Consider the following 7,086-nt stretch of genomic DNA (forward strand, 5'->3'; position numbering starts at 1 on the left):
TGTCAACTTGTGTCCTTTGCTGGAAAACAACCATTATTGGATATCGGACGTCGTACGTCGGACATCGGATGCAGTGTGAATTCTCCATAAAATATAACGCATAAGGAAATCAACCAATCAGAGTCCTTTATTTCCATCCCCAGGCTACTATATATATATAATCTATAGTTTACGTTACGTATTGTAGATTTTCAGTACTCGCAGTGAATTTCGGAACACAGCCATAGCTCAGCGATTCTCTTTCATTTTATCATTGCAAACGCTGAAAGGACGTACCTAACCTATCTGGTGCCCATACAACAATATAATATGATATTTTTGGGACTGGACTTCAAAAGAATCGAGATTAAGTGGATATCTGTAAGCTATAAACACGGATATATAAACAAAGAAACCTCAAGAAGGAGCATAAGAATGTTCAAAAAACCTCTGTAAACTGGATGAGAGATGGTCGGTACGTTAAATACCTTTGGGATTATAAAACCCCCATACAACAATATAATAATAACGTTGGCAACAACAATACATGTATCGTAATTGTCTGAAAAATAATATCTAGCTCTGTCTTCTAGATTTTTAATCGTCTGTAAGAGAGTCAAAGATTGCGATAAGCTGTATGAATAGATAGATGAGTAATGTCTAGTTTAAAATTGCAGGTATGTATCTGTATTTTTTCAATTCAAATAGTCTTTCTTTAACATAATATAATAGCTTAATTTTTTACAGTTTCACTTTTTGAATATAAATTAAAAGAAAATACTGGACATCTATGTACTAATTCCACACCTGGTATCTTAAGGAATTATCGATATCTGCATGCACAAATTACCTTTTGGACTGAAAATGGTCAAATCGACGAGGAAGATGTCCATTTTATAAATTTTTTAGTTTTCGTAAGATGCTTTTAATTTTATTATAGCATAAATCGCGTGCAAAGCTTGATATTTTCTATATATATCAGTTTTTATTATTTCAAACTTCTGTATATTGTTATCTCTTTTACTTTTTTTCTTTAACTTTTTGTGTTTGTTAATTTTCTGTTCTACATAAAAATGTGTGATAAATTAAAGAAAAAGCCTAGGCGAAACTTTTCAGAAAATTGGCTCAAAGATAGTCGATTTAAATCTTGGATACGCAAAGTAGAGTATGACGATAGCCTTTTTTATTGTACTATATGCAATAAAAAGTTGTCGTGCAACTTATCGCATGTTTTAAGACATGCAAACTCTACGTGTCATAAAAATAATATGAAAGAAAAAAATACATCATTAAATAGTAATAATGGAAGTTTGACCAAAAAAATATCAAGAAGACGAAAATTTCAACAAAAATGGTTAGATGTCGAGCAATTTAAGCCATGGCTATGTGAAGTATCACATAACGAGAATTTATTTTTTTGCTCCTTCTGTAATAAATCTATTGTTGGTGGCAAATCGCAAATTTGGCGTCACGGAAAATCCAAAGCACACATAAAGATGTCTGAAGACAATAATATAGAAACTAACGAAACAAATAAAACAAACGAAACAAATGAATCAAACGAAGATGATAACATGTTAAGCAATGAATCACTTTTGTCACAAATAACGTTTGAAGAGCGAAAAAAATCGGCAGAAATTCGATTTGCCGCGTTGATTGCTGATAAAAATATTCCATATCAAACTGCAGAAGATATTCTCAGTTTTTTTCAACAAATAGGAGAAGATTATCACGTATTGAAAAATATGAGTATGGGTCGAACAAAATGTAAAAATATAATTACAAACGTGTTGTATCCAGTCGAGATGAACCGTGTGGTCAACAGCATTCAAAAGACAAAATTTTCAATTTTTATTGATGAAACGTTTGATATTTCTAATGAAAAATGGACAACATTTTTTGTTCGGTATGTTGATCCTGAAACATTAGACATTCGCTCGCAATTAGTAAAATTAATTAATATTGATGATAAAAATAAGTGTGACGATGTGATGATTGACGAGGAAAAATTATTTCATGTATTTCAATGCGAAATGTCGAAACTTAATATTCCATTTTTAAATATTGTTGCTTTGTCATGCAACGATGCATCTGCCATGACAGACACATATTTATCATTTAAAGAAAAGCTAGAAGAAACTTGTAAAAATTTACTAACATTTTCATGTCCATGCCATTCTACTGCATTGGCTGTGACTACCGCATATAGAAACATACCGGATTATTGCAAAGATTTTTTAAAAAAGATTGCGAATTATATTAACAATAGTCCCAAAAATTCGACTATTTATGAAGAGTTTAGTGAATGTATTCAGGAAACAAACTGCAAAATTTTGAAGTTGTCTGATACACGATGGCTTTCTCACTATTCATATATTAAAAAGCTTCTCGAGTCTTGGGATACAATAAAGTTTTTTCTTGCTAAAATGGACAGAAATGAAAAGTCAAAGTCTTCTGGACAGGATTTGTTGATTATAATGGAAAAACTTGAAGTAAAAGCATATTTATTATTTTTAAAACATATTTTATTTTGTTTTAATTCATTCAATATATTTTTCCAAACCTTAGAAACAAAAATTCATTTATTACAACCAAAATCAGTAGAGTTTCTAACTATAGTCTCTAAATATTTTTTGAAACAAAAGTTTTTAAATCATTTATGTAATAATAATATTCAATTTTCTCAAAAAGAGCATCAGAAGTCTTTAAATAAAGTAAATTTAGGGTCAGAATGTGAAGAATACCTCGAAAAATTGATGAAGGAAGGACACGCAAACATAGTTGGAAATGTTCGAGAGAATTGTCTACAATTTTACGTGACTGCTGCCGAGGAAATTAGTAAAAGATTACCGATTAATGACAAATTTTTATCTAAATTGAAAGTTTTTCAAGGAGAGACAGCTTTACGTGAACCTGACAGAGAAACATCATTCAACGATGTTTCTTTCATCGCTCAAACCTTTGGTGGTTTTGACCAAAATGGTTTAAGGAAAGAATGGCATACTTTATATTTAGAATTTACACAAACAGAAAAACAAAATCTTGTGAAATTAAATTTTGATGATATGTGGAAACAAATTTTGCAATGTCAATACTCTATTAATAATAGTAAATATCCCAATCTCAAGTCTCTTTTGAATGCTGTTAGATCACTTCCAAATTCAAATACCGACCCAGAAAAAATATTTTCTTTTATATCAGATTTAAAAACAACAAAACGAAAGAAACTTTCGTCCGTCTGTATAAATACGATTAATGTTTTACAATCAGCGTTGAAAACAAAAAAAGAAACTGTTCTAAACATGCAGATTAATGCGAAACATCTGTCTCTGATGTCATCGGACAAATTATATACTAATTGTTTTCCGAAACAAAAAAATAATGTTACATCATTTGCGTCAGATAATAATGATATCGTTGATCCCTCATCGTCTAATGATATACAATAATGTTAAAAAAGTATTTAGGATATACAATGCAGAAAAATGGAATGCAAGAAATGCATGTGAGGGAGAGAATAATAAAAGTTACAGCAGTAATGGAATAGGTATATATATAAAAGGAAGAGGAAATTAAAAAGGATTTGGAGAGAAGAATTTGGTTGTTAGATTAATATGGACTATAATGCGATACAGTGTTGAAATTTGGGAATGGAAAAAGAGGGGATAAAAAATGGCAAGGGAGGTACTTGAGCATTAGAGGGTATAGAGATAGACTGAGCAATGCTATACTATATGGTAAGAGAAAAGCTGTAGAGAGATAAGATGAGGAATAGGACAAGATAAAGAGCGTGGGAATTCAAACAAGAAAGAACGGAAATGTATATTAAATGTGAAGATTTGAAGTAAAGTTTATATCTTTACTGGAAATGGAAATCTTATAGGGAGAAAGAGACGTTCTTAGATAGGAATTGCGAATAAGTTAAGATTGCGTTGCGGCGTGTGTATGTGGTATAGATATAAGTAGCAGCGTAATAGAAGATAGGAAATAAATATGTAAAGCTTGCATAAAGACTATGCAGCAATTCGATTGCAGCAACAAATTGTCGCAACTTTTTCATTATTGTACTACGCAATTTTTAGAAGCAATTTGGTTGCAGTGGTTGCACAAGATTTAGATTCACTTTTAATTCTAACAACTAGTTGCATGCAATTGTAGTAATATTTTTGTTTTTATGTATTTGCTTTAAAAAGACAACTGTATTTTATGTATCGTAGTATTTTATTATGTAATTGACAATAGTTTAGTTCACATTTAACATTTGTTAGAAATGTTACTTTAATTGCATGTAGTGTGATAAGTCACAAAAATAATTGCTGCAACTGGTAAATTTTATCGAGGTTGCAACAAGTTACATAGTCTGATGCAGGCTTAAAAGCAACACACACATACACATTATAAAAGAATAGATATAAGTAAGATTTTGCGCACAATAAAGAAAGTATTAAGAGTAGGAATAAATATTAATTATTTTCTTGTAAATTTATAAAACAAGTTGATTTTTTTATAAACAAAGCATTGTTTTTTCTATACAAAAAATTTGAAAAATATTAAGCAACAGTTTTAAATGTTTAATTTCTACCTCATATTAAATATTCCGTTCTTAAATTTTAATATTTATGCTTATTCCTAATGTTTTCTGCATTATGCGCTGCGTTTTAATTATAAGGTAGTTTGTAAGTTAATTGTAAGAAAAAAAAAGACAAAGTTTATTGCAACTTTAAGGGGTTACATATATCTAGGTGGGTAAAAAAAATCGATTTAAAAAATATATTTAATCGAAAATATTTATACTATTCTTAAAGGATATTCCCTAAATAGTTTTTATTCCCTGAAGTTTTTATTTAAAAAATTCCAAAAATAATGGAGTTAATGCAGTTTCTCGCAACTAGCCAGTCGAGCAATCGTTTATTCTTAGGTTAATTGTTGGAAAGGTTTTCTTTCGAGACAGGATTTTCAAAATCAGCAGAAATATCTCAGACTAATAAATTTTAGTCGATTTACCTGAACTAGATACAGCTATTCTTAATAAAATGGCTTAGTACTTGTAGAATTTTTTAAAGCGTATAATAGTTTATTTTATAAATAAAATATTTTTTATTAATAAACTATAATAAATAAAAAGAAATTACTTTTTGTTCGAAAATTGAATATTCGAATAAAAATAATAGCTATTTTAAAAAAAATTAAAATTTTTTTTAATTAGCTACAAGTACTAATTTTATTTACCTATTTTAAGGAAATATTTTAAATTTTATTTTTGTTTTAAATAAGAAATGACTGAGATATCTCTGGTACTGTAACGATCGATTTTTGAAAATTGGCTTACGCGAATAACCATAACATGAAAAAGTTTTTTTTTAAATAATAATGTGAGAAATTAAAGATAAACTTAACAATTTTTAAATATATGTAAAAGTTAAAGAAAAAACAATTTTTATACACACAAAATTCTCAAATATGATTCTACTTATTTCCGTCTTAAGGTGTATGTAGCCCAATAAAGTGAATAAAATGCAAATAAAAATGTAAATGACAAAATGAAAAAGCATTTATACATATGTTACTGTCAGAGCTCGAAGGTTCGGTTCTTCACGCTTCATCGGTAACATAAAATAATGTAAAAATTTTTGCCACAAAGTATATAATCAATGTTTATATGGTTAATTTTTTGAATTAGAAACACTGTACTTATCTAATAATAATGTTTACATAAATAAAACTTTTTTTGATAAATAATTTGTTGATATTTTATTTTATAAGAAATATATATATATGTACAGGGTGTCATGTAACTGGTGGTACAAGCGGGAAGGTGATGATTCTATGAAAAAAATTTTATTCTATATTTTCGATTCAGTTTTTCATGTAGAATCACCACCTTTCCGCTTGTACCACCAGTTACTATGGCACCTTGTATATACATGCACCAAAAAAAACCTTGCAAAGGTAAAAAAAAAATACGTCAAGTACATAAAAAATATTCCAACTTGTACGCAACAAAAAGTTTTAAAAAAATTACCTCTAAAAAATATTATTTAAAAAAATATCACCTCTAAAAAATAATAATTAACAAATGACTTATTCTAAAAAATAGTTACAAAAAATATTTATATCAAAACTAAATATAAGATCAATGGTCATTTAGCCAAGTATATAGAAGCATTCAATTTGCGAGGATTTGTAATTTGAAATAATATTTGTTATAAAATCAATCTTACATTTGTAAAAATATTATACATTATAGATTCTTTTTATAAAATTAAGACTCATTTTATTTTTATGAATAGAAATCTGATTTTCAAAATAAGTTCAATTCATACAAAATAGTATTATTTTAATACAAAAACACTGTCATCTTCAAACCAAAAGACTGTTGTACAATATAGTTGTATTAATTTTCTATTACAACGTGATTAAAATAGTTGAACATATTTAAATATAAAAGGAATTTTAGTTAAAAAAGGCAAATTTAAATATAAAATAAATTTTTAATTAAAAACTTGGCGCTGCTATACCGAACATATGCTAACCTAACTAATGTATCCCTAATATTTTAAATTTATTAATCATATATGGTTGAATTGAGCGTAAAAAATGCTACAACTTTTGTCATTACAAAAATTTTGGAATTCAAAAAAAATAATAACAAGAAGTAAGGGTAAATTAAAAAAAATTACATTTTTTGAAAATCAAACTACACAGTTATGAAGTCCATTACAAGCCATACAACTTGTATTTGAAACATTTTTTTATATCTCCTACGGTTTTGGTGATATTTACACACAAAGAAAAACCCCGTTTTTTCAAAAGGGTGTTTCATCTCTTAAATTTAAGTTAGAGCCGCTATAAAAAAATACGTGTCTCCTCAAATTGTATGTTTTACAACATATTTCAAGGAGAATCAAATCGGGAGGGGACACTTGTAAACGTTCCCTTGTAAGTGACTATTGATCTCATATTTGGTTTTGATATCAATATTTTTTCAAACTACTTTTTAGAATAAGTTATTTGTTAATTATTATTTTTTAGAGGTAATATTTTTTTAAATAATATTTTTTAAAGGTAAATTTTTTTAAACTTTTTGTTGCGTACAAGTTGGAATAT

At 27.8% G+C, this 7,086-nt stretch overlaps 1 non-coding gene across 1 annotated transcript; it reads left to right on the forward strand.

Annotated features, from left to right (window-relative positions):
• The first annotated feature begins 164 nt into the window (after nt 1-164).
• Nucleotides 165-5,718, forward strand: LOC105670407 (uncharacterized). Its single transcript, XR_010889393.1, has 3 exons — nt 165-454; nt 573-656; nt 727-5,718. It is a non-coding gene; the product is annotated as an uncharacterized protein (transcript).
• Nucleotides 5,719-7,086: the final 1,368 nt, after the last annotated feature.

This window comes from Linepithema humile, chromosome 3 (assembly GCF_040581485.1).
Source record: "Linepithema humile isolate Giens D197 chromosome 3, Lhum_UNIL_v1.0, whole genome shotgun sequence".
Lineage (NCBI taxonomy): Eukaryota > Metazoa > Arthropoda > Insecta > Hymenoptera > Formicidae > Linepithema > Linepithema humile.